We start from the raw sequence: 27,908 nt of genomic DNA, 5'->3' as shown, positions 1-27,908 counted from the left end.
TGGGTTGAGGACGGTGCAGGAATCTGGCAAACCAGAATTGTGTGGGAAGTTACCTCGGTAAGCAAAGATATTTGGCTTGAAGCCGGTATATTGCACAAAGCACTTGAAGCATTTTCTATCACCACAACTGCTCGTGATAAACAGATACAAATGGGTCAGCTAACTGCTCAGTTATATTTTCATTTGCGATTAGTAGAAGAGCATGGCAAAATAGTGAGGCCAGTAGGATGAATGTGACCGAGACCTATCACAGTCCCAGCATCGTGTTGAACAACTCAAAGATGAGCTGAAAACACTGCAACAAGAGAGTGAAGAGTATGAAACGCAGTTTGGTGCACAGAATAAGAGTGTGTAGAAAATCTGAGCACACTGCATTACAAGCTAAATGACCAGGCTGCTCATAATAGAATAATTTTGGATGACATTATGGCCTTTCAATTGTAAATAAAGCAGTTGAAAAATGAAAACGGTCAGTTAATTATTAAAGGGTTTCATCAGATACATCATCAGGCAAGTACTCAGAGGACGCAGCTGATTCAGGAAAAAGATATCTTGAATCAGGATAACAGCGTCCTATTACAGAGGATAAATCATTTGAAAATGGAGGTAGAAAAGGGACAGATCGGGTCTCAGGAACTGACCAGAATTAGAGTAAAAAGGAACAAGCTCGTAGAGCGAGTTAGGCAAATAGAAGCTGAACTATTAGAAGCAGCAAAATGTAGAGATGAAAGATTAGCTGCCTGAAGAAACAGCACTGTGAATATGTGTGCAGCATACAAGACTCACAGAGGGCAAATTAATCACTTCAGCACGAGGTGCAGCAAACAAAGGATCGGTTGGTAGCTCAGAGCAGGGTAAATGAGATTAACCATGCCTTAGTGTCAGAATTAAAAAGCCAGCTCTCTGGCTACCAACAGCAAATAAAGAGAGAAAGGTCTGAGAGCCTCACCAAGGAAATCAAAAATTATAAAAGCCTCCTGAGGCACCCTGAACAATCAGTATATGGGACAAGGCCCACTGATCAAGGTGAGGCATCCTTCCCAACAGGGGCCTCATGTCAGTCATTTACAACATCCTGTGCACAAATGGGAAACAACCTAATGCATGCCACCTATCAAGAACAGGGCGATACGAGGCAGTTCGACTTACCCAGGCCTAGTCCTACTGATCAAGAAGGCCAGTCCCTGTCTGATATTGATGAATATTCATCTCTACCACACAGAAGGTAACGCGGGCAGACCAGTGTGGCCTGGGAAGTAAGAAATAAACAGTAAGTACTTCAGACCATCAAATCTCTTATGAGGAGAAAGTCAGGGAATTAGATTGGCTGAAGATGCGACCACAAAGACACCATCTTGTCCACTTTACTGAAGGAGAAAAGCCAGACCCCCTGCCTAGGAAGGGCATTCTAAAAACCTCTTTAAATTCAGGGGGGTGGAGAGGAATTCCCCAGACTCCCTGGTAGGAGGGATGAGTCAACTGGGTTCTATCCTGGACCTAAAAGGAACCACAGGGCGAGTGACCCTGAGCATTCACTTTGGTGCAAGCGAGAGGAGTCCAGGCCCTGTGGTTCTGGGAGATATTCTCAATCTCATAGAGATAGAGAGCACCTAGAAGACAGGGGAGGGAGTACCAGTAGCAGCTCTGAGTCAGATGGTGAATAGACTCTGGTGCAAGAGAAGAAAAAGACAAGCAGAGAAAAGGTTTTGTGAAAGACCCAATAAGACAAATCAAGGCCATAGAGAGCTTCCTGACCACATACCACAAGAATGCAAAGTATTCAGTATGGGAGCATCTGGAACTTTATGAGCAGATGATGGCATCATTCCAAATCAGAAATTATGTGATTTGTATAGCATTCGCTAAATGGACGTTTTGCTCAGAGGTCCCGGCGGGTGAACACAAATAGAAGGGAGTTCATAACTACATATTTCCATTCTCTCCCCAAATACATAATGATTCAGTTGGTGTGTGACTTTCACGAGCATAGGACCCTGGACTGGGTGATTGAACAGGCCACCAGGATATATGAGGTCCAAAAGCCTGCTGAGAGTAAAAATACTGTCAAAACCCCAAACCCTTTAACACCAGTGCTGTTGCGAAGGTGGCAGAGGTAAAAACAACCCCTCCATTGGATCTGGAGATGGGGGGGCCTAAAAGTAATCCTCCTGCCAACAAGCAAAATGGTACGCAGAAGGGGCCCCCCAAACCCGGCCCAATTAAATGGTAGTCAGGCAGTGGCCCAGAACAATGACCCTCAGACCCCGTCACCTATATAAGTCCTAGGTACAGGGGTACTAAACCAATCCTGGGGTATGTATACACTCCCCCTGCCCAAGGGGCAGGGGGGCTAATCAGGTAAATGCTGCCCTGGAAACTTACCTCTCTCCTGAGGGAAGTTTGGAGGGATCACTCCACCTCCCAATCTTAACTTTTTCCCCGGATATTCCCCAAACCAGAACTTACAAAACAATCCTCCTCTCTCTCCCCAGTTCCAGGGCAATAGATCCCTGAACCTAGGAGAAGGTAGATTCAGGATGGAAAAGTATGGGGGGAATTTCCAGAAACCGAGCTACTCCAAGAGAAGGGACAGTTACCCCTTTCAGGAGCAGCAGAGGTATGACTTGAGACCTCCCTACCACCCAGACAAGGCCTTGCAACTGGAACGACAGGTCCAGCAACTGACCAATGATCTGCGGCCATGCTGAGGGCTCAGTCCAACTCTTAACCTAACCTTGCCTCCCAGAATTCCTCAACACCCAGGTCTGATGGCCCAGGGGGGGAAATGACAGGAGGAAACCTCCAAAAAATAACACGTTCCGGAGGAGGGGGCCCGGGTGAAGGGGAGATGCCAAGCCCTTGAGGAAGCCTCTCAGTATGAAAGTCTCTTCTACCCCCAAAATGGTAGAACCCAAAGAGCAGGGTAACTATAAGGGGCCAAAGAAGAACCCATTTTGTGGTGGAACCCCCGGATTATCCCCTTTGAAAGAGAAGAATCCCTGGAGGATTCAGGTAAGGAGACCTTCTCTTTCAAAAATAGGGGGATCACTCCCAAAGAAAAAGGGGTCGCAAAAGACCCTGAGTGGGACAGGGTAAGTATGGAGAACGACCCAGAACCAGAGACTATTGAACCCCAAAAATGTGAGCCACACAGAAGTGAAACAGATGGGGTGTCCTTTCTCCTAACAGGTTCTGAGAACTGTTGCCAGGTAATGGGGGACAGCCAAGGAGCCAGGGAAAACGAAAATTCCTCAACAAAACCCATTGCGAGTTTTTTTTTTTCACATATTCTCAATCTACGACACATAAAACTGCCCAGGATCACACAGTGTCGGAGTTCAATATTAAGAAAATGACTACCAGGCTGTCAAAAAAAATTAAAATAAATAATAATGATCACACTTTCTTTGCACTTTGAAGAGAAAGAAGGCCAATTTTATGCATCAGTTAAGGTGCAAGGACAGTGCAAATTATCTGCTCTGGTGGATACTGGATCCAAAGCCACCCTCCTGTCAAAAGGGGCCTTTGATCAACTAAACTCAGGATGTGCGGAGGGCCACCGAATTCCACTAACACCACTCTGCAGACAACTCTAAAAAAAAATGTGCCCCAAATGATATTCCCCGTCGAAGGGACTGCGGATCTGGACATAAAAATTGGACGGCACCGGCTGAAACATCAGTTGATCATTGTGACCCCAGAGGGCACACCTTGTATACTGGGAACGATCTCCTGAGGAGGTTTTCACCTCTGTGTAAACCAAATCCTCTGGACTCCGACTAACCGCCCTATCAAATAAAAAACAAGTACCAATTAAGTAATCCTGAATGGTACCCGTCACTTAATTGATCAATGCTCTGAGAATGTGGAGTTCCATTAAAAAAAAATAATCAAATCCCAGACAACACAGTCATCTCTGTAGGAGAACTAACTGTTGATGGGAACCCTTCTCCTTTTTTGAAAATCAACCTTTCTTCCAGTTTTAAGTGGCAATCCACACTGGAAGGGAACACCCCAAAATGTTACACCAATCCAAAATCAGAAGAAAACTCGAGACCTGTGAAACCAGACAAGGAAGATTCCAATCAAAGTCCGACGGACATTCAGAAAAAGGGCAAGCATTTGTCTTTCCACATTTAGACAATGGAGGGGGAGGATCCGGTGCTCACCAGAGTATGCCTGAATAATGGAAAGAGCTTCATCAGCGAATAATTATTCAGGAAACTCTCAAAAGATCAGACCATACCCACATTTACATTGATTGACAAATGGGAAGTGGGTCTGGAAACCCCAAATTCCAAACATCTCCTGCCTAGACGGTTTATACTAAACATTTCCATTGGCAACAAAAGCACAGACCATAATTGTTGGGTCATGAGAGATGTCCCTTCCGCCTTTTATCTGGGAAGTGACATTTTCAACCGAATCGCAATCAATTTGAACCAAATTAATAATATAGCCTGGCCCCGACTGGGGAGTAACCCCATGGGCTTTGACACCATTGAAAAGGAATTCCAGTCAGCTCAATTACTGACTTATACAGTTGAAGTTCAAGTGCAAGAAGAGGTTACCATCCTAGGGCAGGTGCGACAATGTACTCTTCCCCTCAAAATTAAGTGAGGACAGAAACTCCAACATCAAGACGCATATATAAATCTACATTCCGATCTCCAACAACAAGGTTTAAATTTAAATCCGACACCTCTAGTGAACCTAGAACAAAATTTGAATATTGGTGGATAACGGCGACCGTCAAAGTATTACTTTGGTCGCAGACACCTTTATTGGAATGGCAGTTGATGCCCAGCATTATTCTATTGATTTAGGTAATGAAATCATGGGACCAATTCCAAACGACTGTTTCGATATCAGCATGGTATTCCTTCAGAAAAGCCCTTTAATAGGCATGGGTTGAATTTCATGGTGTACGATTCCTGCCCCTATGGTGTGGACCTTTGACATTAGGAGGGAGGCGGTAGTGTTCAAAGTCAAGGACCACTACCTCGAATCCCCTGTCCAGGTCAACACCATCAAAAAAGATCTCTCCACCCAACTGGAGGATACAGCTGAAACTGCCAAGCGTGAGGTCTTCCCAGCTTTCAAGCAGATGGTCGAGGAAAGGATCAATGTTGCTGATGCCTGTGAGACCGAGGAGCAAAGACAAAAGCTAAAATGGGTCTTCCTGGAATTCCAAGATATCTTTTCAGTTGACTCATGACTGTGGACGCACATCCATTCAAATCAACCACCAATCCCACAGACCACGAGGTGGCCCCCGTATTTGTGAAACAATACCGGTTACCTCTCGCGTTCATGGAGTCACTCACAGAGATTATGAATTTAGGATCCCGTGGGATAATTCGTCCAATCCACAGTACCTTCAACAACACGGTACTGGGGATCCACAAACCAAACGGCCAACGGAGACCACGTGCAGACCTGAGGGAGTTGAACAAACAGGTCCACATATCAAGATGGCCCCTTCCCTACATAGATCAGGGACTGGCCCAGATACAAGGGTCAAAGGTGTACACTGCCATTGACCTGACCAACGGATACTGGACAGTACCTGTGAGTAGAGAAGACCAGTACAAGCTTGCCTTTACCTTTGGGGCAACAGTACACGTGGACCCGAACCCCCTTTGGATAAAACTCAGGCAACGAGTTCAACATCTTCCTATATAAGACCATGCCCGATTTGGGCGAAAGGGGAATCCTGGTCTATGTGGATGATGTTTTGATCAAGAGCTCAACTATGGAGGAAAATAAGGCAGAAATCTGCTATGTTCTTACCCAGTTGCAGAAGGCCGGAGCAAAACTGTCCTTTCAGAAGGCACAGTAGTGTAAGACCCGAATGACCTTCGGGCACAAGATCACAACTGAAGGTCTTAATCCTCAGGCGAAGAAGGTGGAAGCCTTATTGAAATTAAAAAACCCTACCACTCTGTGATAATTAAGAAGCCTTCTCTGACCTATTAATTATAGTCGAAAGTTCATTGAAGACTACGCAGAGGTCACTCGACCCTTGGTCCATTTATTAAAGGCCGGAGTACAGTGGGAGTGGGGTCCAGAACAATCCAAGGCAGTTAAACAACTGAAAATGACCCTTTCCCAGGATCCTTGTTTGGCTTAACCAATAAAGAACAAGGATTTCTTCTTGGAGACGTGTTCTCAGATACTTGCTTAACAGCAGTATTGTAACAAAAGCATGACAAGGTCAACAAAGTCATCTCATATGCAAGCAAGACTTTGTCCTCTGTGGAGGAAAAATTCAATGACTGCGAGAAGGCACTCCTGGCAACGGTGTGGGCACTGACAAATTACCGCCCATTCATCCAGGGGCAGCACATAATTGTCGAGAACCCCCCTCACCAACCCTTGTAGTATCTGTAAAGTGACACAATCCGGGCAGGGAACGTCAGTAATTCCAAAATTACTGCCTGGATTATGTTCATGCAAGGCTTCCTGTGGAGGTCAGATATGGCCAGAACAACAAAAGTCCCCTAGTGCACAGGTTGGCCGACTTGCATGATTGTGCTCAAGAAAACTGTCTCAAGGACGAAAGTCTAATGACCAACAACATGGAGACATACTTAACTTCCCCACACAAGGTCTATGAAGACGACAAGTGTCAGGGGATACCCACAGTTTATGTAGATGGGTGCTCCTACCATGTTGATAACAATGGGGAAAAGGAACTGGTGGCTTGCATTGGGAATGCCTGGGTGAATGATACCCCAGAACCCTCTACTGGTTATAAAAAAATGGCCGTTCATCAAGCCATCCTCACTGCAGTGCACCACCAACTCAAATGAACAGGTCATAATCACCCACTCGGATTATGTCAGGAATGGGTTTGCGGAGCACCTGATTAACTGGAAGAATCAAGGCATGCTTTGTGCCAACCACAAACCCCTAAAGCATGCCAAACTAATCCAGTCAATCGACGATCTGGTGACATCTAATGATATGACCATCTACTTGAAGAAAAGAAGAGGGGCCAGATAAGACTGGAAATGACCTGGCTGAACAGCTGGCTAAAACCGCAGGTCTGCAGGGGGATTTCATAGAAACGGAATCCCTGCTGGGTGAAATCCAAATGGCAGCTGTCACCAGGTCACAAACTCGCTTTAACACCAAACTTAACAGACCAGTGGAGTAAAGATACCCCAGATGCAGATGTAATCACTGCACAGAAAGAGGACCAGATCATTGGGAAATGTTATCGACACATTGAAGACCTCGTAAGCATTTGTCTAACAGAGTCGGATTATGCCGGTAAAGAGGATCTCTCCGTGCTGATGAAGTTTTCCAAGATGTTACAGACTCAAGACGGTTTGTTGGTAAGGACAGCGCCCTCTGGCAGTGACCAGTGGTTGGTACCTACCTAATTCCGAAGCCGGATATTGAACCACGCCCATGACACGGCCACTGCCAGTCATAGGGGGTTTAACAAGATATTGCCTGCTGGCCACACATGGGGCAGGACCTCGACATTTACCTAAAGGGATTTCTTGTGTGTGATCAGTTCCAACCCAGTTCACTCACACACAGAACTTCCCTACAAAAAAGAGGAATGACACTGCCTTGGTCAGATTTGCAAGTCGATTTCATCGGGGCAGAGATTCGCTCCTCTGTAGGAAACAAGTACATGTCGACTGTGACTTGCTTGTTCACAAAGTGGGTAGAATGTCTTCCCGCCCCAAATTTTAAGGCAGAGACAGCTGCTGCACTAATGATTATTACATCTTCTCTCGTTTCGGCCTCCCTCAAAGGACTGAATCGGACCGAGGAAGCCATTTTACCACTGAGGTGATGGCAAATATGTGGGCGATTCTAGGGGTAAAAAGAAAACACTACATTGCCTACTGTCGGGCCTGAAGCGGGAGTTGGGGGGGGGGGTGGAGAGATACAACAATACAATTGTGAGTATCTTAAAGACGTTTGTGGCAGACTCTGGACCCAGTTGGGACATCCGATTACTGCTTGTCCTGATGGCTATTAGGTTGACACCATCTTGTGCAACAAAGATGTCTTCATTTGAGCTCATGAACGGACGAACAATGGCGTTACCTACTATGATCTAAAGACCAGGCCAAAGAGTGGAAGTTCCTCCCATCTTGGTGGGGTGCCTTTGAAATTGTCGATAAAATATCACCTATTGCTTACAAGATCCGCATCCCAAAAGGAAAACAGAGAAGAAAAATTGGTCCACATCAACCAGTTGGAAAGCTGGCATGCTAGAAACGCTTTACGACTGATTGATGAACCAAATGAAAGTCGAGCAAAGGAACCATCTGAAGAATGAAAAGGAAGGATGAAAAAGTTACTTACCAACTGTAACGTTCTTTCGACTGGATGTTCCTCCCACGTATTCCTCATCTTATGATAACTCGTTGTCCCCAGCTTCGGAAACTTTTTTTCTCTCGGCAGAGGGCGCTGTGCTCGAGGTCGTGGCGTCGATTGTCCCTCGACGGACTCTGTACTCTGTCGACATCACCGATGGTATAAATAGCTCGAGCCACGCCCGTTGCTTCAGTTCTGTTTTTTCGATGAAACATATAGTAGGAACACCCAGGCGTGCCCCATGATAGATACATTCTTCGTGAGAGGAAAGTGTAAGAAAACGTAAACTGTACTGTGGGGTAGGATGGGAGGGTCGATGAGGAATACGTGGGAGGAACAGCCAGTCGAAAGAACGTTGCAGTTGGTAAGTAACTTGTTCTTCGAATGGATTGTGTCCTCCCACGTATTCCTCATCTTATTAGCAGTGGCAATTTTGGAGGCGGGAGTACTAGTTTGTTTTCGTGGACAGAATGCAGAACTGCCTTGGCAAATAATCCCTCATTGGAGGAGGCAGTATCCAAGCAGTAATGCTTGACAAAAGTATGCATTGTTTTCCAAGTTGCAGCTGCACAAATATCTGCAGCCGGGACTCCCATCTTTAGAGCCGCAGAAGTAGCCATTCCCCTTGTAGAATGGGCACGAAGCCCATCTGGTGGGTCTTTTCCCGCTAATCTGTAGCATTCAATTATGGCTAAAATGATCCAGTGGGATATGGTCTGTTTTGTTACAGATAAGCCTAGTTTATGACCAGTATAACCCACGAATAGTTGGTCATCTTGTCTCAATTTAGACATCCTTGAGATGTAAAAACTAAGAGCCCTCTTGGGATCTAGTCTGTGCAGTCTCTCCTCTTCCTTGCCCAAATGAGGAGGAGGATAAAATGTTGGTAGTACTATTTTTTGTGACAAATGGAAGTCCGAAACTACTTTTGGTAAGAATGAAGCTTTAACTTTAAGGACTACCTTATCCTTATAAAAAATAATATATGGTGGTTTCAATGAGAGAGCCTGAAGTTTACTAACCCTGCGGGCTGATGATAGGGCCACAAGAAGGACTTTTTAGTGTTCAAAACCTCAATTGACATGAGTGCAGAGGCTCAAAAGGTATGCAAGTCAAGAATTGTAATACTAAATTTAAGTGTCAAGTTGGCACATGAAAAGGTATTGGAGGGTATACGTTAGTAAGTCCTTTTAAGAATTGAATTATTAGTGGTATCTTGAAATATGAAACCTGTTCCGAGGTGCGCTTGAAAATGGACAGCGCAGCAAGATATCCTTTGATTGTTCCTATCTGGAGCCCCAGATTGGCTAGATGTAATAGAAAAGAGAGCACCACTGGAGTGCCACATTGAAAAGGGTCCACATCCTTATCCTTGCACCAGTTACTAAACCTGTTCTAGAGACATTGATACAAAGATTTTGTTGCTGGCCTTCTGGCCGAAAGCAAGAGTTCCATTACGTCATCCGGAAGATCCCAATCCTTGTATCTCAACCTCTCAGAAACCATGCGTGAAGGTTGAGTGTCTTGACCTCTGGATGGAGAACCCGACCTTCCTCTTGCGAGAGAAGATCCTCTCTTTGCGGAAGACGTATTGGATGGCAGATGGACATGTCTAGAAGGTCCGGGTACCACGTCCTCCTGGCCCAATCCGGGGCAATTAGGATCATGGCTTTCCGGAACTTTCTCAACCTCCTGATTACTTGAGGAATCACGGGGACTGGTGGAAACGCGTACAGCAGTGGAAACTTCCACTCCACTACGAATGCGTCTCCCAGAGCTCCTCTTTGAGGAAATTCCCTTGAGCAGAACTGATTGCACTTCCGGTTCATCGCGGTGGCGAACAGATCCACTTGAGGGGTTCCCCAAAGGGCGAAGATCTCCAGAAGGACTTCCTGAGCCAGCTCCCACTCGTGAGAGACCGTGCTCTGCATGCTCAGAGCGTCTGCCGCCGTGTTTTTCACTCCGGCTAGGTGAATTGCCGATAGAGATTCCTTCTCGTATTGCCCAGAACCATAGCTGCATTGCCTCTCTGCACAGTGGTAGTGACCCTACTCCTCCTCTTTTGTTGAGGTAGTACATGGCCACCGTGTTGTCCGTCATTATCAGAACATTCTTTCTCTGTACAGAGGGCAGAAAGGCCTTCAGCGCTAGTCTGATTGCCCTCAGCTCCAAAAGGTTGATGTGTAGTTTGGACTCGATGGAGACCAACGACCGCTGATTGTCAGATCGTTGGTGTGTGCTCACCACCCTGTGAGTGAGGCGTCCGTCACTACTGTTATCTCCGGCCACGGTTGCCAAAAAGACTCTCCCTTGAGAATGTTGTCGTTTCAAGCCCACCATAGAAGATCCCGAGCAACTGCGCTCAGGACTTGCAGAAGATCCGACATATCCCCTGAGAACTGGGACCACTGAGTTCTGAGTGCCCAGTGAAGGGATCGCATTCTCAACCTGGCCTCTGGTACTAGGAGAATGCAGGATGCCATGAGGCTGAGCAACCTGAGAAAATCGAAGGCCGGTAGATGTTGGGCATTCTGGAATTTTGTTACCACCTGCTGGGTGTGGAGAGCTCTCACTTTGGGAGGCAAGGCTTTTCCCGAGGAAATGTCCAAGACTGCTCCGATAAACTGGAGCTTCTGGGATGGTATCATGTGGGACTTCTTGAAATTGAGGGAGAATCCCAATTTGTGGAGGAAGTGGCAGGTGATTGAAAGATGTTCCTGAGCTTGTTCTGGAGAACTTGCTCTGATCACCCAGTCGTCCTGGTAGGGATATATGTGAATACCTCCTCTCCCGAGACTCGCTGCCACAACCGCCAACAGTTTGGTGAAAACCCTCGGGCGGAGGTCAACCCGAATGGCAGAACTCGAAACTGATAATGAGAATCGCCAATCGTGAACCTCAGGTACTTTCTGTGCTTTGGATGGATTGGCACATGAAAGTAAGCATCCTGAAGGTCCAATGATACCAACCAATCTTGGAGTTGGAGAGCCTGAAGGATCTGATAAAGAGTCACCATCTTGAACTTGTCCTTCCTGAGGAACTTGTTCAAGTTTCTCAAGTCCAAGATGGGTCTCAGTCCTCCGTCCTTTTTTGGAATGAGAAAATATGGGTAGTACCAATCCATGTTCCTCTCCGCTACAGGCACCAGTTCTATGGCACCTTTCTCTAGCAGGGTTAAAATTTCCTGCAACAGGAGCGGATCTGGAATTTTGAAAGAGTTGGCGCCCGGTGGATGTTTCTGATGCCTTTTTAGAAAGGGGAGACAGTAACCTTGGGCTACTGTTTCCAGTGCCCAAGCATCTGAGGTAATGCCCCGCCATTCCTTCAGATGCTGAGAGATCCTGCCTCCCACTGGTGTTTTGTGCAACAAGGTCTCGGAGGGATTTGGAGGCGGCTGCAGGGGTGGCTGAGGGTACAGATGCCGCTCCTGAGGCTGATTTTGCACCTCTTCCTCGTGCTCCACGACGGAAGTTTCTTTTGCCCCTTTGAGAAGCCTGTCCTCTTCCTCTACCAAAAGAGGAGTAGTATCGAAAAGAACGACCCCTCCAGGAAGATGAGCCGGAGGCTGGCGCATAGAGGCGCTAAGCGATTTAGCTACCGCTTTCGAGGTCTGAAGTTTTTCTAGGCTTTCATCAGCCTTGCTGCCAAACAGCCTCGAGCCATCAAAGGGCATGTTAAGGAGTCTGGCTTGCACATCTGGTGCAAACCCCGACTTCCTCAACCACGCAAATCTGCATAGCACAACGCTTGCAGCCATGGACCTGCTGATACTATCAGCAGTATCCAGTCCATACTGGAGGCATTCCCCCATTGCCTCCTTCCCGTCTTTGACTATATTCAGGAAGCCTTCCCTTTCCTCGCCTTCCGGAATATGATCAGCCGCCGCCGAAATACAGTCCCACAGGGTATGGGTAAACCTGGCCAGGGTAAAGGTGACATTTGTCGATTTAAGGGCCATACTGCCTGACGTGAAAACTTTACGTGCCCATGCGTCAACTTTTTTATCCTCTCTATCTGGAGGAATAGTGGGATATGCAGTTTGTTTTGATGTAGATGCTGCCTGAATGACTAGGCTTTCTGGAGTCGGATGCTTATTTAAGTATTCAGGATCCGTTCCAACTGGTCTATATTTTTTTGGAAAAGTGCTATCTGCAGCAGCAATACTCTCTGGTTTATCCCAGTTTTTCTCCACCGTCCTTTGAAGGGCCCTGTGAAAGGTGAGAACTTTTTGAGGCCCTCTGACAATTATATCAGTCATGTCATCCTGTTCAAAAACGGGTGAAGTGTTACCCCAACCCATATATTCTATTACTCTGGTCATAAGACCCCTGTACCCAGCATCTGCATGCTCTGCAGGATCAGGTCTGGCAAACTAATTCTGGGGAGGTGTCAATTCCACTGGCAGAATGTAGAGTATCACTCAGGTCTATCATTCTAGATTCCTGGTCAATAAGTTCCTCAGGCACTTGCTTTGCGCCATAAGAAACTCCAAAAGGAGTAACTTTGTCTTCTTCTAAGCCAGATTCCTCATAAATTAAGGACATGGACTAAAAAAAGTCTGACCTGGGCAAAGGAGTGAATCTCCTTTCTTCTTCTACCATACGCATCGAAGGGATTGATAAATCCTTCGAAGTTGTCGAAAGGAATCTTCGATGACTTCGAAGATGACTTCGACACGGGCGTCGAGGATGTTTTTGGTTTTGGTGCCGAAATGGTCGACGCCGCCGGCGTTGATGAAGTCGTCGAAGCCTTCGACGACTTGCGTTTTTTCTATGGCACCGGAGAAGTGCTCGACTCTCGAAGAGTCTTCGACGGCTTGGTGTCGACTCGAGTTTTTTTAGTATCCTCGACACTACTGGTCTTTACCATGGTAGTCTTGGACTTCCCTTTGTCGTCCAATGGAGCGACCTTAGGGGTATGGCTTTTTCGAGGTTCTTTCGAGGGGGTCGGGCCGCGTTCTCGAAAACCTCCATCTTTTTACAGAATTCTTCCGATTTACTGGGAGAATCCGATTTTGTCGGGCATCGAATTTCTTCGGTCGACTCTGAAGAAGAAGATGGAGTTCTATGTCTCCTCTTCATTTTTTTAGATGATGACTAAGAGTGTCTCGATCCACTCCTACATCGAGATCTCTTGGAGTGCCTATGGCGATCCGATTCCTTCGAATCAGTCGCTTTTTTATGTTTTTTTAGATGTAGCCTTCTTAGAGGCTTCCCTCCCCGCCGACAGTTTACCTCTCCTCTTACGAAGAGCTTTCTCGGTCATGGATTGGCAGGAACCGCAGTCGTCGGTTCGGTGACTGGAACCGAGACACCAGAAACAAACCCAGTGAGGATCCGTGATCGACATTTTTGATCCACACTCTACACACTTCTTGAACCCAGTCTTGGGTGTCCAAGGAGTTGAAGATGACGACATTTTCTCACAGAAAATCTGAAGCGTGCCGTTCTCGATAGCGAAGCGATCGGAAAAACGGAACTGAAGCAACGGGCGCGGCTCGAGCTATTTATACCATCGGTACCGTCAGAGTATGGAGTCCGTCGAGGGACAATCGACGCCACGACCTCGAGCACAGCGCCCTCTGGCGAGAGAATTTTTTTTTCCGAAGCAGCGAAGCTGGGGACAACGAGTTATCATAAGATGAGGAATACGTGGGAGGACACAATCCATTCGAAATATATATGGGTGTTATTGTACAAATGAAGAAAATAAATAAAAGGTGTTTTGTGAAATGGTGAAAATGTCAAGTTTTAATTGTATGTTGTAAATTCTATGTAAATCTTGCCAGGGAAAAATGGGTGTAAAAAGTACTGTTCTATCTTTTATTAGAGAACTAACCTCCTTAACTTCCAGCCTGGAGTTAAGAGTGCAGTTCGGTGAGAAACCCAAGGACCTGGAAAGGATGGAAGAAAGGGGGTGCCGTGCCACGGCCTCCAAACCAAAGATGGAAGGGTAGGCTGGAGTTCCCACTCCCAAACGAACGAAGAAAAGGGGGTGTCAAGGCATGCCCCAACCCAGAGATGGAAGGGGGGCTGGAGGGCCCACTCCCTGATGAAAGGAATTACACCTACTGAAAACCCACACTGCTCCGCTCTTCCCCAACAAAGAGTCATGGAAGAATGGGGTGTGAGGGGGGAATGTGGGGTGCATTTGAGGTCCCCAAACAGAAGTCCCTTTCACATGAATAGCAAGATTTTTAACACTGAAAGAAAAACAGCCTGGCCTTTGTTATTGCAGCATTTTAATTTACAAAATAAGGAGGAATCAAAGATCCCCGTCACATGGAAAAGAGTATTTTAAGGCATTGAAACCCAAAATGGCCTGGCACAGGTGTGTGCAAATAAAAACGGTTTTAAAAAGTAAAAGTGAAAAAATATCACTGTTCACAGAAAAATGTCAGGAAAACAAAACAATGTGCAGCTTGACCAAATGCAATGTACATTATTTCTCACGCACAAAACTCCAGTGACATTTGAAGAGCCACTTTGTCTTCATGGAAAATGTCAGCCCCAGGCAAACCCTTTTGCTGGCTGTAAAATAAAAAAATAAAAAATAAAAAACTTCACAGGGAAATCTCCCACTGCCAGCCTGGATGTCACATCTTCCATCTAATGACCAATTGCAATAAGATGTCCTGCTAAAGGTGTCAAAATTCAGTGTTCTCTAGAACTGCTGGATCGGAAAGCATGGACTTCAAGAAAAGTTACCCCGTGGCTGGAGCATGACTAATATGTGTGAAAATGGGGGCAGCCACTTCAAAGAGCAAGCTTCCGACACAAAGGAGACTGATAAAGGTACAGGCTGACCCAGTGAAAAATGGCCGGAAGGCAGAAAAGGGCCATTTGTCCCACATGAAGATTCACAATTAATTTAAAGGACCGTTATCATTTAGGCCTTTTTCTCAGCCATCATAAGGCAGATGGATTTCATCTATGTACCATTTTTGATGTAATTTCCAGGCAATTTGGGGATATAACATTCATCCACGTGCGACTCATGGAACTGTAATGGCCATCTTAGATGTGTTTCTGGAGTGGGTGAGCGGGTAGAAAATGAAATTAGGGATATGCTTAATAACTTAAATATTCATAACTGTGGTGCTTTTTATGGAAACATCAGAAATGTGCCACATGGCCATGCTACATGAAATGGATTTGGTGGTCGGTTATCTAATTCTCCAGGATTAGTTGAATCAGAAAATATGTTTAGTATGGCAGTTGCTAGTAGAATTATGAAGTTGTGATCCATAACTAGTTTTTGTCAAAAGTTGGAAGGAGAACAAAGGGCGATTACAAATGGGAATTGCCATATGTTGCTTCAGACCACTAAACCAATCCGGACTTGGAGGCTGGGTTTGGGAGGAGAAAGAAGAGTAACAGTCAAATTCTAGTGGCAGGGATTATTGCAAGGTACTTCCCCAAGATTGTAAAATTGGTGGTTTCATCGCTGCTGTATAAGGGGGACTGCACTAGGACAGTGGACACAAAAAAAAAGGACCGACAGAAAGACAGGACAGAGAAGAGACAGACCATCAGGAAGCCTGCTGAAACCATTTGACAGCTGTAAGGAGACACCAGAGGAGATTGCTTAGAGTGCATCTGTGTGGAGCTGTCTATTTCTAGGAAGGCCTCAAAGCAGACTGTCCTATGGTGGAAAGCGGGAGGCCATCTTTGAGAATGGAGTGACCAGACCCCTACCCTATCTTTCCAGAGTGTCCTGAGATGCAGCTGGCTTTCCTGAACCTTAACAATGGCTTGCTATGTAAGGAGAACTGATCCCTGGGAAACCAAAAGTTGGGGGAGTCTGCTTGCCTTGCATCCTTTTCCTTTATAGTGGGTGGGGGGGAACTGTGTAGATCACTAGCCTATTTAACAAAAAATATTAATTTCCCCATTTGGTAATACACTACAGGGTGAATTTTGTTAAAATACCAAATTAACAAAGCTCACTTCCCAGTGTGTGCTGAAAACTATACCCTATACGTTAATTCGGTAATCGTGGTTGTCCAGCTGACCCCGACACAGGCCTTTCAGTAAGGGGGGGTCTGAAATCCCAAATTCTTAAGGCATTCCAATATTTCTGTCTGACTTCCCAACATAGACCAAAGCAAGTGGGGGTCTGAAAAACAAACCGAGAAATCACCCTATGTTTATTTTAAACCAAAAGAGTCGGTGCAATCATAATTACCAATTTTGAAATCCTACTGCTAGCCTTTTAAGCCTGCAGGAAAATCAAAATAGCCCAACATTTCACGACAAGTGCCTTTGTGATTGATCAGTGTAATTATTTCATGAATTGAAATTTGCAGAAAGTGAAGAATTGCGATTGTGTTCTTTTTAATTTCCCTTTTGTGATTTATTTATTCGGAGAGAAGTTGATTGTGTGGTGCCACGGATAAAGTGATGTTTGACATTATTTGTGCTAATTTCTATTACTTTTAATTTGAATAAATACCAATATATTTCCCGCACACCGGCCTGGTACTTGGCTCATTGCTAGCTCAGAGGAGAGGAATCCAAGGGGCATGATGTGTATCTGAGATAGGGCTAATAAAGAATCTGTTAAATAGTTTGTTGAATAACCACTTGAGCGGGGAGGGAAGGAACTCTCCGTCGAGGGTGGCTTCTCAAACTGTTGCAGTCAGTCCTACTTTTTTGTTAGTTGCCCTGTCCCGGTTTTTTACTTTTTCAATCTGGTCACGCTACCTCTGTGCCTTCTATTTCTCTGTCCCGCAGACCTTGAGCAAGCGCCCATAAAAGGAAAGGAGCCCACCCTGTAGTGCCATTTCTCGGCTTTAATGAGATTGCAATCACTGCCCTGAACACTCAAGAAACAAAAGGCCCTAATGAATACGCACACGTGCACACACATTTAAACAAACACTCACAGACAAGCACTGCAGCAGCTCATCCCCCTGTGGCACATGTGTTCATATACACATGCTGTTCAGCCTCCCTCGCTCGCTCTCACACCCAAACAAGCACGCACTCGGCAAAAAAAGCAATTTACCTGACAGTTAGGCTTGGCACCTCTGCTGCTCTGACACCAGTATCCTGCCAGGAACCAAGTCATCAGGAAGCATTGTGGTGACAAGTTTCAGAGTCCAGGACATGCTGACATTGCACATGTCAGGACTCTGAAAAATGAACGCCCCGAGGATCCAATGAAGTCGCAATTAAAGATGGGTGTACACGAGTGCCCCCTCGCGCTGCAATGACCCAGCAAGCATTCTCAATGAGTCATGCATGGCTGGGAGAGCTGTACGTCCCAGCCAGGCATGGTCTGTTCAGCGTGTGCTAGAAAGCATCATTCTTGCTGGGAAAGAGCGCTTCTTCACGCTGCTCTCTCTCTGTTTAAGTTGCCTGCTGACTCGTCCATAATGGGCGGCTGGGAGGTGGGTAACTGCCCAGCTGCCTATTATGGACGAGTCGCCCCTTGTTGTAGTAGATGAGTGTAGATTGGCGGGCAAACGCGACGACAGAGGAGACCATGGCGGGCACAGCGCCGTAGTGGGGGCTCCTGGTCAGCCTACCCCCACTCAGAGCATAGGGTGGGCCAACAAGAGGTCCGACCCGGAAGTGGAGCGAGGACGACGCACAGCGTCGCCGGAAGTGGGTGGGAGCGCGGGACCAAGAGAGAGTCGGGCCTATGAAGGCCTCCACGCGCGTGGCTTTCTCTTGGTCCCCGCCTTCCTTCCTGGCAGCAGAGCGAATTTGCGGAGTGTACGGCAGATCGCGTTGCAGGAGAAGGCTTCCAGTGTTCCCGTGGCAGGAGTAGCAGTATTCCGGAACGAAGAAGGATTCACAGTCGACGTGGAAGCATTACAGAAGGAAGGATTGTGTTGCAGTTGGGCACGGCGGTCGAAGGGTAGCACGGCCACAGATACGGTCTTGTGGGATCCCGCATTAATGGGTTGAGTCAAGTGGGCGATGGCAGGCGTGTGGCCGTATTATGACCGTTGCTGGAACGTGGGCCAGGCAGGGTTTGGGGCGCGGGTGGGGGATAGCGTTAATGAAGGAGGGGTGCCGGATGGCAGGGGCCCACCCTAAGGGTTCCATGCCCGCCGTCTATCGGTGGTTAGTGACTAGCTCGGGTTAATCATGGCTGGTGGGTTCCTTTGTTTCTCCGAGCAGTCCGCAGGCGGCTGGGGTTCGCCATTTTGGGGGACCGGCGCAATGGTGTTGCATTCGGGGGGGGGGGCATTAGGCATGGTTCCAAATCGGCAGCACAGCGCTGTTTTGATTGCATTTGCGAAGCTGCCGTGTGTTGAACTGGTGCATTTAACGTGTGGCCCGCAGGGTTGGGCTGGCACTCATGTGGGGTAAGGGTAAGACAGAATTTGTTGTCCGCACCTACACACAAGTATTGTGAACATTCTGAACAGTGGTGCGGGGAAGGGGTCCAATGCCTCAATGTACATACACCATGATTGTGATGTAGGGGTTTTTCAATGACGGAGGGTCATTATTCGTGGTTCCAATCGGCGGCACAGCGCAGTTTTAATTGCATTTGTGAGGGCGTCGCGCTTTACACTGGGGCATTTAACGTGTTGCGCGCGCAGTCGGGAAGCCACTTCTGTGGGGTAGGGCTAAGATGGTGTTTGCTGCCTGGCGCGAGTCTCCATTAACAAAAGTTACAGACCATGGGTCGGTCTGGTGGGGGGAGCAGGTGCTGCACGTGTGATTATGTTTAGGCCAGGGGAAAGGGAAAAGAAAGAAAAAAAACAGGGATGGGTTTGAATTAATTCTTGTGAGGCAGCAAGGGGGGCAGCAGCGTCGGGTGGAGGCAATGTGTACCAGTTGCGGCCGCACGCTTCACTATGGTAGGGGATTTATAAACGCACCAATACCAAGTTTTTATGAACAGTCTGAGCAGTGGTGGGGGGCAAAGGGCTCCAATGCCTGAATGCAAACACACCACGATTGTGCCCCTAAAGGGATTAATGGAAGTACAGGGATAGGTTTTTCAAATGAACTTGACATCATGTTCGTGCTTTCGCGGGGAAGGGGCTTTAATGACTTCTAAATGCACCCCGATTGCGTCCGTAATGGGATTAACGGGAGTACGGCGTTTCTGTTTCCAAAATATAACCTTGCATTACGTTTGTGCTTTCGAATGTTGGGGAACTGCGGTGCGGGGAAGGGGTTTCAGGTGTGCAGCTCAGTGCAACATTTGGGTTTTTGAATAAACTTTGTTCTATCGCGGTAAACGCAGTGTTGTGGGCTATTGAATGGCACAAAGGCTAAGCGGGAGTATTAATAACGTACCGGCGGTCATTCTGCAGTGATGTGTAAACTTAGTTCTTGTGCCGCGGTATAGGAAGTGTTGTGGGCTAGTGGCTGGCACGAAGGCTAAAAGGGAGTAATAACAATTGGGTGTTGACACAGCGTTCAATGCACATCGTGGTGGTAACATGGACTAAGGTTGGGGGTGGGTATGACTCGCGGTTAATGGTGGCCACGGTCAAAGGGGCTAGGGCACAGGCACCACCTCTATAAGTGGGCACAAATCGAGGAGGTTGCATTCTAGGTGCGGTGGTGAGCAAGGGGGTGGTAGTGCTCATCGCCTTCAGTGCGGGACGGGGGGGGTTAGCTGCCACGCTGTTCCGAAGTCGTGAACTGGGGGCTGGGGGTCACTTGTCACATTATTGGGCACAAACTAATTGTACCCGGAATACGGGAGCCATAACCCGGAAAAGTAAGATGCTTAGAGCTGAAATATGAATTGCATTGCAGTCTGCCGAGCGTCACCTTTCTATTGATTGCCTCACGTGGGGGTTCTAATAAGCGCTTAAAAGATCGAAGGGGAACTTTTGTGCAGGAAAAAGCACAAGCAGGGTAGTTCAAAGAACAATGTTACATGTTAGTGGATGCAGCTCGCTTGTACCGCTCCTTGATTCATTCTCAATTAAGGCAACATTTACACAATTCCCGACCGAATCCTACAGCTCCGCCTCATGAAGAGCCAATGTGGCAGAGATGCAAACGGCTCTTTCGCAAAGAGTGGATGTGGAAGGTGGTTTCAGGCACTGCTTCCCGGCTCCGTGTGTGAGAATTATAAGCAGTGCACAGCAAATTAACTTTGGGCAGGGTCATAACGACCAAAAAACTCAGTTCCATGGATTAATTGACTGGATGTCACGATCCAAACTTTATTTGCTTTCAGCAGCAAAAATAGAAATATATTAAAATCTCACGGAACTTCACATTACAAAATATTTGTGCATTTGGTCGTGTGGCATGATGCACAGAAGGGACAAAGGAATGGGCACTGCACTATGGGGAGATCTCTGTGGGGGATAGGAAAGGAAGGGGGTGGTAGGCCAACAACAAGAGGGGGAAAGGGGAGCACACAAACGGAAGGTGGGTAGGGGCTGGACAAGCACGACCGGGGAGAGGGGGGTTCAACATCACTACACAGGCAAGCAGGGCTCTCAAGCGCTCATTAAATGAGAAGAGGTGGTAAGTTTAAGTGGAGGAATAGCAGATGTTCACACAAATATTCAGAACCGGACGTCAGCAGTCGAACCGTGCGGCCGTCAACCGAAATCGAGCTCCACTTGGAAAGGTAGTTTTGGGGGGGCCAAGTAGTCGAAGCACGCTACTTGGGCAAAAAAGGGGTATGAAGGTATGGGAACTGCAGTAGTTGACACTTTTTGATTCCCACACAGTCACCATGTCGCGTCAGGCAAGTTCAGGAAGCCCAGGGCTGGAGGTAGTAAAGATCGCACTAGTAGAGGAAGGGCTAGCGGAAGAGGAAGTCATGGGAACGTCATCGACCGAGCGTTTCATGGTTGTCAATGCATGGGAAGAATATGCAGCACTAGCGGAGGTCATTGGGTGGCAAGCAGCGATGACCAGGATGTGGGGCCCACCTCTAGGAAATGGCAGCACAACCCCACGGGGGGGGGGGATAAGTCAAGAAGTGAACAGAGTAACAAATGTCAAAGGAATTTACATGCCAAGAACTCGTTACGGGGGACGAACGACAGCAGTCGGGGGCGCGGGGGAAGGAACTGCAAATGACATGCAAAAGAACAGCAAAAACGAGCAGGGGGCCACGCCAGAAGAGGACAAAGAAGGACTTAGAGAAGGAACTGGCAGCATTAAAGGCAAGCATGGGGGCGCCGGCCCCGGTGGCCGCAGTCGACAATGGTTCAAAACGTCCTGGCTCCACAGCCGCCCCAATCGCCCAAACCACCAGCCAACAAAAGACATAACATTGAACAGAGAGGGTGGGGCGGCCCCAACCAGAATGATCACGAATAAGGAGGGTGAGTTGGAGTTAATTCAAAGGATTGCTAAAGCCGTGTTGGTGCTACAGGAAGGAAAAGCTATGCAGGGGCTACAGGTGGCTAGCAATGAGAGTTTAGTTACAGGAGGGGCAAGCAAGGTATGGCTTGATATGGGGCTCGGGGCAAGCCCGGCATTTGGAAACCCAGAGAGGGCGCAGGGAAACGCCGACAAGGAATCAGGTGGTTTAAGGAAGATCAGCAAACTCCCTGCTGTGACTGGGGACGATTAATCAACCTGGCTTATCCCAGAGTGGGTGAAGAATCAAATATGGTTGCGAAAATTCATAGATCTCTTGTCGCTACGCGAGCATGAAATGAAAGGCCAGGACACAATACAGGAAGAGGTGGAGAGGGAGACAGTGAAGGCCAGGAAGAGGGTGAGGCCAGACGAAACCCTTGCAAATTGGTTGCCGGCTTTTAAGATGATGGCGCAGACCAGCTTGCAAAAGGAACCTGGTCTAGGGCCCGCATTACTGAACTACCGAGCGTGTGTGATAGAGGAGCACAATCAGTTAGGGGGCATTGAGTTGTTACTGAGGGATCAGTGATTCCGTCTAAGGATGGAGCACGATCCTGATTTGAGATGGGATCACAAATCTGTGGAAGACTGGCTAGAGTCAACCAGGGGTACCGTAGAGAAACCGGACGGATCATCCTAGCAGGAGGGCGTGATAATCGCACATCGCACTTGGAAGGGGGGGTTCTCTCAGAAAGCAGGGAAGGGCGAGTTCCCCACTAGAGCATATCAAGTACAGAAACTAGGCGCCGGGCGGGAAGGCAAGGGGGAGGGGAACATTTTGAGTGGCGGGAGAACCTCACAGCATCCAGGGGGGTCAAATGGGGGCCAACTACAAATGTTGTAGGTGCCAGGCCACTGCAGGGGATACCACGAGGGGGCAGAGGGGGGGGGGAGGGGTCGGGAACTATCCAAACGGCAGGCACCAGTTCACATGCAAATTCTACAATGAGGGCGAATGCAATTGGGGACAAAACTGCAGATTTCGGCACAGTTGCACCAGGTGTGGGGCATTTGGTCACCCAGCAAGGATCTGCAGGGGGGGATTGGGGAGCGAGCAGAAGAAATAGAGGCAGTAGTCAATCTAGCAGGAGAAAGTACTGTGTGGTTACATCATCAATGTATAGAGGGCAGAATTACCCGTGTTAACTAAAATAAACAATTTATTTCTTAAAGGTGGATGCATGTCTGGGGCTACTAGAGGAGACCGGCCAAGGGGGTCTACGTCGGTCATGGCGCACGTGCCAAGTCACAAGGTTAATAATGGGACACCGGGATGCGGGAGGTTGATGGGATGGGGGGGGGGGTCAAAGGCACTTTGCTTAAATGCCCATCACCAACTAGGGTGGACAAATTGCTTCCCTGGTTATCACGGTACCCCCTGTTAAATAAAAAGGATCTACTGGCGGGAGGTTTCGCAATGGGGTTTCGCATTCCATACAAAGGCCCTCGTGGAGCAAGGGTAGCGGTAAATTTGAAATCGGCAAAGGAGTGGCCCGAGGTGTTGAAGGAAAAAATTAATAAGGAGGTGGCACTAGGCAGGGTGGCGGGCCCTTACCAGACATCAACACGTTGAGGCAATTAATATCACCACTAGGGATAGTCGCCCAAGAAGGAGAAAGGTAAATTTCGTCTCATCCACAACCTGTCACATCCAAAAGGGGAGTTGGTGAACGATTGGTTGGCTGAGGTGGACTACTCGGTGTCATGCACATCATTTGATCAGGCAGTCAGCCTCGCCAGAAAAGCGGGAAAAGGGGCATTATTGGCAAAAGTGGACATTGAGGCAGCTTTCAGGCTACTCCCTGTGCACCCGGAGAGCTATCACTTACTAGATTTTCAGTTTGGCGGGCAAGTCTTTGTTGACAAATGCATGCCGATGGGGTGCAGCATTTCATGCGTGTACTTTGAGGCGATCGGCTCCTTTTTGGAGTGGTTTTTTAATTAAATGGATAATAGGGGGTACAAAACACATTACCTAGATGATTTCTGATTTGTGGGTAATCGTGAGACTGACTTGTGTAGCACATTACTTCAAAAGTTCGTAAAATTGGCAGACGAACTGGGGGTGCCCCTAGCGGGGGAAAAAACGCAAGGTCAATGCACAAGATTGACATACCTAGGAACTGAAATGAACACAATATCGGGGGCCTGCCGCTGCCAAAGGAGAAGATAGTAGAATGCATGGCAGACATCAATGCAACATTGTCAGGTGGCAGAACAACCGTGAAAACTATTCAATCACTAGTGAGCAAGTTCAACTTTGCGGCTAGGGTCATCCCGGCAGGAAGGGTATTTGCAAGGTGCTCTGCAGCAGCAACCGGGGGAGCATCAAAAGGGTAGCACAAGGTACGATTGGGATCAGGTTTAAAGGAGGACCTGAGGGTATGGTTTGAATTCTTGAGAGACTTTAATGGGGTTTGCTTGCGGCAGACCCCCTGGGTTGCATGCACACAACTCCAATTTTCACCGACGCAGCAGGCCGGGTGGGGTTTGGGACGACTTTAGGGAGTGAATGGTGCAGCGGGGACTGGCCAAACGCATGGACTAGGAAAGGGCTGAATAAGAATATCAATGTCCTGGAGCTGTTTCCCATAGTATTAGCTTTATGTGTCTGGTCCAGCAAGTTGGCAAACAAGCGCCTAGTGGTTTGGTCTGACAACATGGGGGTAGTACAGGCGGTCAACTCTCGGCGCGGTGCTCGGCCACGTTGTGTCTGTTACGCCTCATGGTACGCAAATGCTTAACCATAAAAACTGCAATAAAAGCGCGCCACATCCCAGGGAGTCGGAACGTAGCAGCTAACACACTTTCTCGTTCGCAGATGGCGCACTTCGGAAGGCCCACCCACAAGCTCAGGCAACCATGACTCCATTCAGCGATTATCTATTGAGTTGGGAGAAGGTATGAGACAGCTAGCAGCAAGGGCGCTGGCTGGAAGCACAAGAGTCGGATATTACAACAACTTCAGGACATTCCTTGAGATCACCTAAGTTATGGGTGGTCGGGGGAGACAGCTGGAAGAATAAGGTGGACTATTTTGTGCTATGGGCCAAGGGAGCAGAAAAAACAAGATCATGGGTGGCGGCACATCTCAGCCCAATAGCATTGCACAGCCAACTGGCAGGGGGGGAATGTTCCAACTAAAGGCTTTCTAGTAAGGGCGGCCCTGAGAGGATTGGACAGGGACAGGGGGGGGGGGGGACTGCAGGCCAGCAACAAGAGGAGACCCATTCACTTTGACCTCCTGAAAAAGATCATGTCAGCAACGGGAGCCGTCTGCTATTCCTGGTATGAACACACAATGTTCAAAGCATGCTTTTCTTTGGCCTTCATTGGGGCACTACGGGTCAGCAAGCTGGTGGCCAGAGCCAAGGGCGATCAATACCACAGGGCTTTGCTGTTCAAAGATGTGTCAATAAGGGAGGGGGTGCTACACGTCAACGTCAGGATCTCTAAAACTGATCAGGGGGCCAAAGGCAGAGAGCTGGTCTTGGGTAAATTGGGCCAGGAGGCTTTTTGCCCAGTTGTGACCATGGCAGCATTCTTGGGAGCGAGAGGAGTGAGGGTGGGTCACCCTACCTGTTTATGCACGAGGATGGAACGCCCCTCACACAGTTCCAATTTAGAACGTTATTAGCCGCAACCTTGGTCAAAGCAGGCGTTGACCCAGTGCGCTATTTCATTCATTCATTCATTCATTCATTCATTCATTCATTCATTCATTCATTCATTCATTCATTCATTCATTCCGGATAGGGGCAGCGACAACAGCACACAGGAAGGGTCTGGGGGACGATATCTTCAAAAGAATAGGGAGATGGGAATCGGACAAATGTAAGCTTTACATCGGGTAGGAGGAGACGTGGAAAGGGGGTGGGGGGACTCACTAGGGTGCAAGAAAGGTGGGGGGGTACTCCAAACCATCTCGCAAAAGATTAACTTGCACCCCTGTCTCCACAGAAGTCACTTGGGTATGGGTCGTGGGACATTCGTTTGTGGCCAGAGCAGGATGGCGAATAGGGATGGCAACATGGGTTTCTTACAGCACACCCACATTTTTTGGATTACAAAGGCCGGTTTACAGTGCGATAAACTATGGGGGACTCTGGAACGGGCAGCCCAACATCTACCCCCCCCCTCCGACATCTTGTTGATACACATGGGGGGCAACAACTTGGTGGCAAGGGGAAGAAAGGACATGACAGCACTCATGAGGACTACTTTCACACATGTAGAGGGCGCTCCAGGGCACAGAGGTGATGTGGTCAGAAATAATAGCTAGGCAAGAATGGAGGGGGGCGTTGCGCCATGGGGCAATAGAAGCAGCAAGAAGGAAGGCGAACTTGAGAATGAGGGGTTACTTTAAAAGCAAAGGAATGGTATGGATCCGGCACCTACTGATCACACTGAAAGTACCTGGTTATTTTGGGGGCGATAGGACTCATTTGTCAGATGTGGTGGCAGCTCTCATGGCAATAGAATGGAGGGATGCATTGACAAATACAGAGTGCACATAAGGATAAAAGGGGGGCACAGGTTATGCGGTACAAGGAGCCAAGCAACAGGGGGAGGGAGATGTGGGGAACTCGGACAGGGGGGAGGGGGAGAGGGCCCAATTCCAAGGTTTTGACGACCAACATTAACATGTCTGTTTAATGTTTCAGGTCGCCGTAGGGGGCTGCTCAGCCAACAGCTTGGAATCTACAGCGCCAAGGAGTAAAAGACTCAGGGGAGGCCCTGGGAAGAAGGGGAGGGGTTAGGGGGCTTGGAAGGCATTCCAACCCCAAATGCGGGGTGGGAAGAGGAGAACGAAGAAAATGCAAAGGGCAAGAAGGGAAGTCGGGGGGGGGGGGACAAGAATAAGGCGGCACAGTAAGGTTGGTAAGGTAACAAGCAGGGGACAGGGATAACTGAAGGAAAATACCTAAGGGAAAGGTAAGTGGGAATGGGGAAGGGCTCAGGGGGTGACAAGGGGAGCAGGGGGGGAGGTCCAAGGGGTATGGGAGGAGTAAGGGCAAGGCTGGGGGTGGGGGTGGGAGAGGCTGGGATACTTGGGGAATAGAGAGAACATAACCTGTAGGACAGCGGGGGACAGGTGTATGGACAACAGGTAACAGAGCATGGAGGAAGGGGGAGGAGGAGGGAGCCTCGGGGGATGGAGTGTAAGGGCAAAGGTTAAATGGAACAGGGGTAGACTGGGGTAAGATCACTGAAGAGGGATAAAGGGGAGAGATAACAGGAGGAATGGAATGAAGGTGAATCCGAACACACCGAGACAGGAAATGGGAGACAGAAATGAAGTTGGGACCGCTCAGTGCTAGAATTAGATGGTTGGTTGGGCAGGTAGAACAAGGGAACTGGAACGCAACAGAGAAAGAGTGGGTACAAAAAGGGGATGGGACCACAGAGCAGAGTAGAAACGTGTACTGTGGTTAAGTACACCGAAAAAAGTGTCTGGGGAATGTGTATGGGGAATAAGGACACCGGGGAAAGTGTCTGGGTAAAGTTCGAAATGCAAACAAAGAATGGCCATGTGTAGAGAGAAATGGGTGGGGAGGGCCAGGTTCAACCGGAAGGGTCCACTGAACACGGATGGTGGGGTGGGTGGGTGTGCTTATGAAACCACACCCGGCATAGAAGAACCTGCGGTGTGGTGGATACACGGATCGCCTGTAAGATAACTCCTTGACTTTATGCAAATAAAGACTGCTGTGGCATTGTGATTTCCATCTTGAAAACGTGTTTGGTCCTTTATTCTGGGAAATTCATCCCGGGGGCCGGGTGGGCGGGGGCAGGATTGTATGAACGTGGCATACAAGATGTGGTGTCTGGAGTAGGGGGAGGCGCAGCAATGGGATGCCCCGCTAAGGAAAGTGAAATCGGGGTTATTTTAGCATCTGCTTTCCAATATTTCACCAGAATCTAGCACTACCATTGCCCATTTCCGCACTAGCAAGCACACTATACTGCCGAGGGGCCCGGGATAAAGCTACTGTTCTCTCTTGCGAGGAGTTGGTGACCACATTGCTATCAGGTCAGATGCTCATATTTCTTGCACAGATTATGGCGCTGCCTTGTATCAGCGTTTTCATCGATGAAGAGGGATAGTCTCTCGATTTATCGAGAGCATGCTAGCTCGCAGAACCTCCACAGCAAAATTTGAGTCTTGGCCTAGGTGTTTAGCGAACATTCGCTCATTAAAACCTAGTCATGCTATACATTGTTTTTGCACTGTCATGAGTGGGGCTC

The 27,908-nt window shown here is 48.1% G+C and overlaps 1 protein-coding gene across 5 annotated transcripts in view; it reads right to left on the bottom strand.

Moving 5' to 3' along the window:
* The window catches only part of USP46 (ubiquitin specific peptidase 46), a 427,508-nt gene that overhangs the window by 111,568 nt on the left and 288,032 nt on the right, over positions 1-27,908 (bottom strand). The gene's annotated exons all lie outside the window — the stretch shown is intronic.

The sequence above is a fragment of the Ambystoma mexicanum genome, chromosome 6q (assembly GCF_040938575.1).
Source record: "Ambystoma mexicanum isolate Mex_15411 chromosome 6q, UKY_AmexF1_1, whole genome shotgun sequence".
Lineage (NCBI taxonomy): Eukaryota > Metazoa > Chordata > Amphibia > Caudata > Ambystomatidae > Ambystoma > Ambystoma mexicanum.
This window is presented reverse-complemented; position numbering and strand designations above follow the sequence as displayed.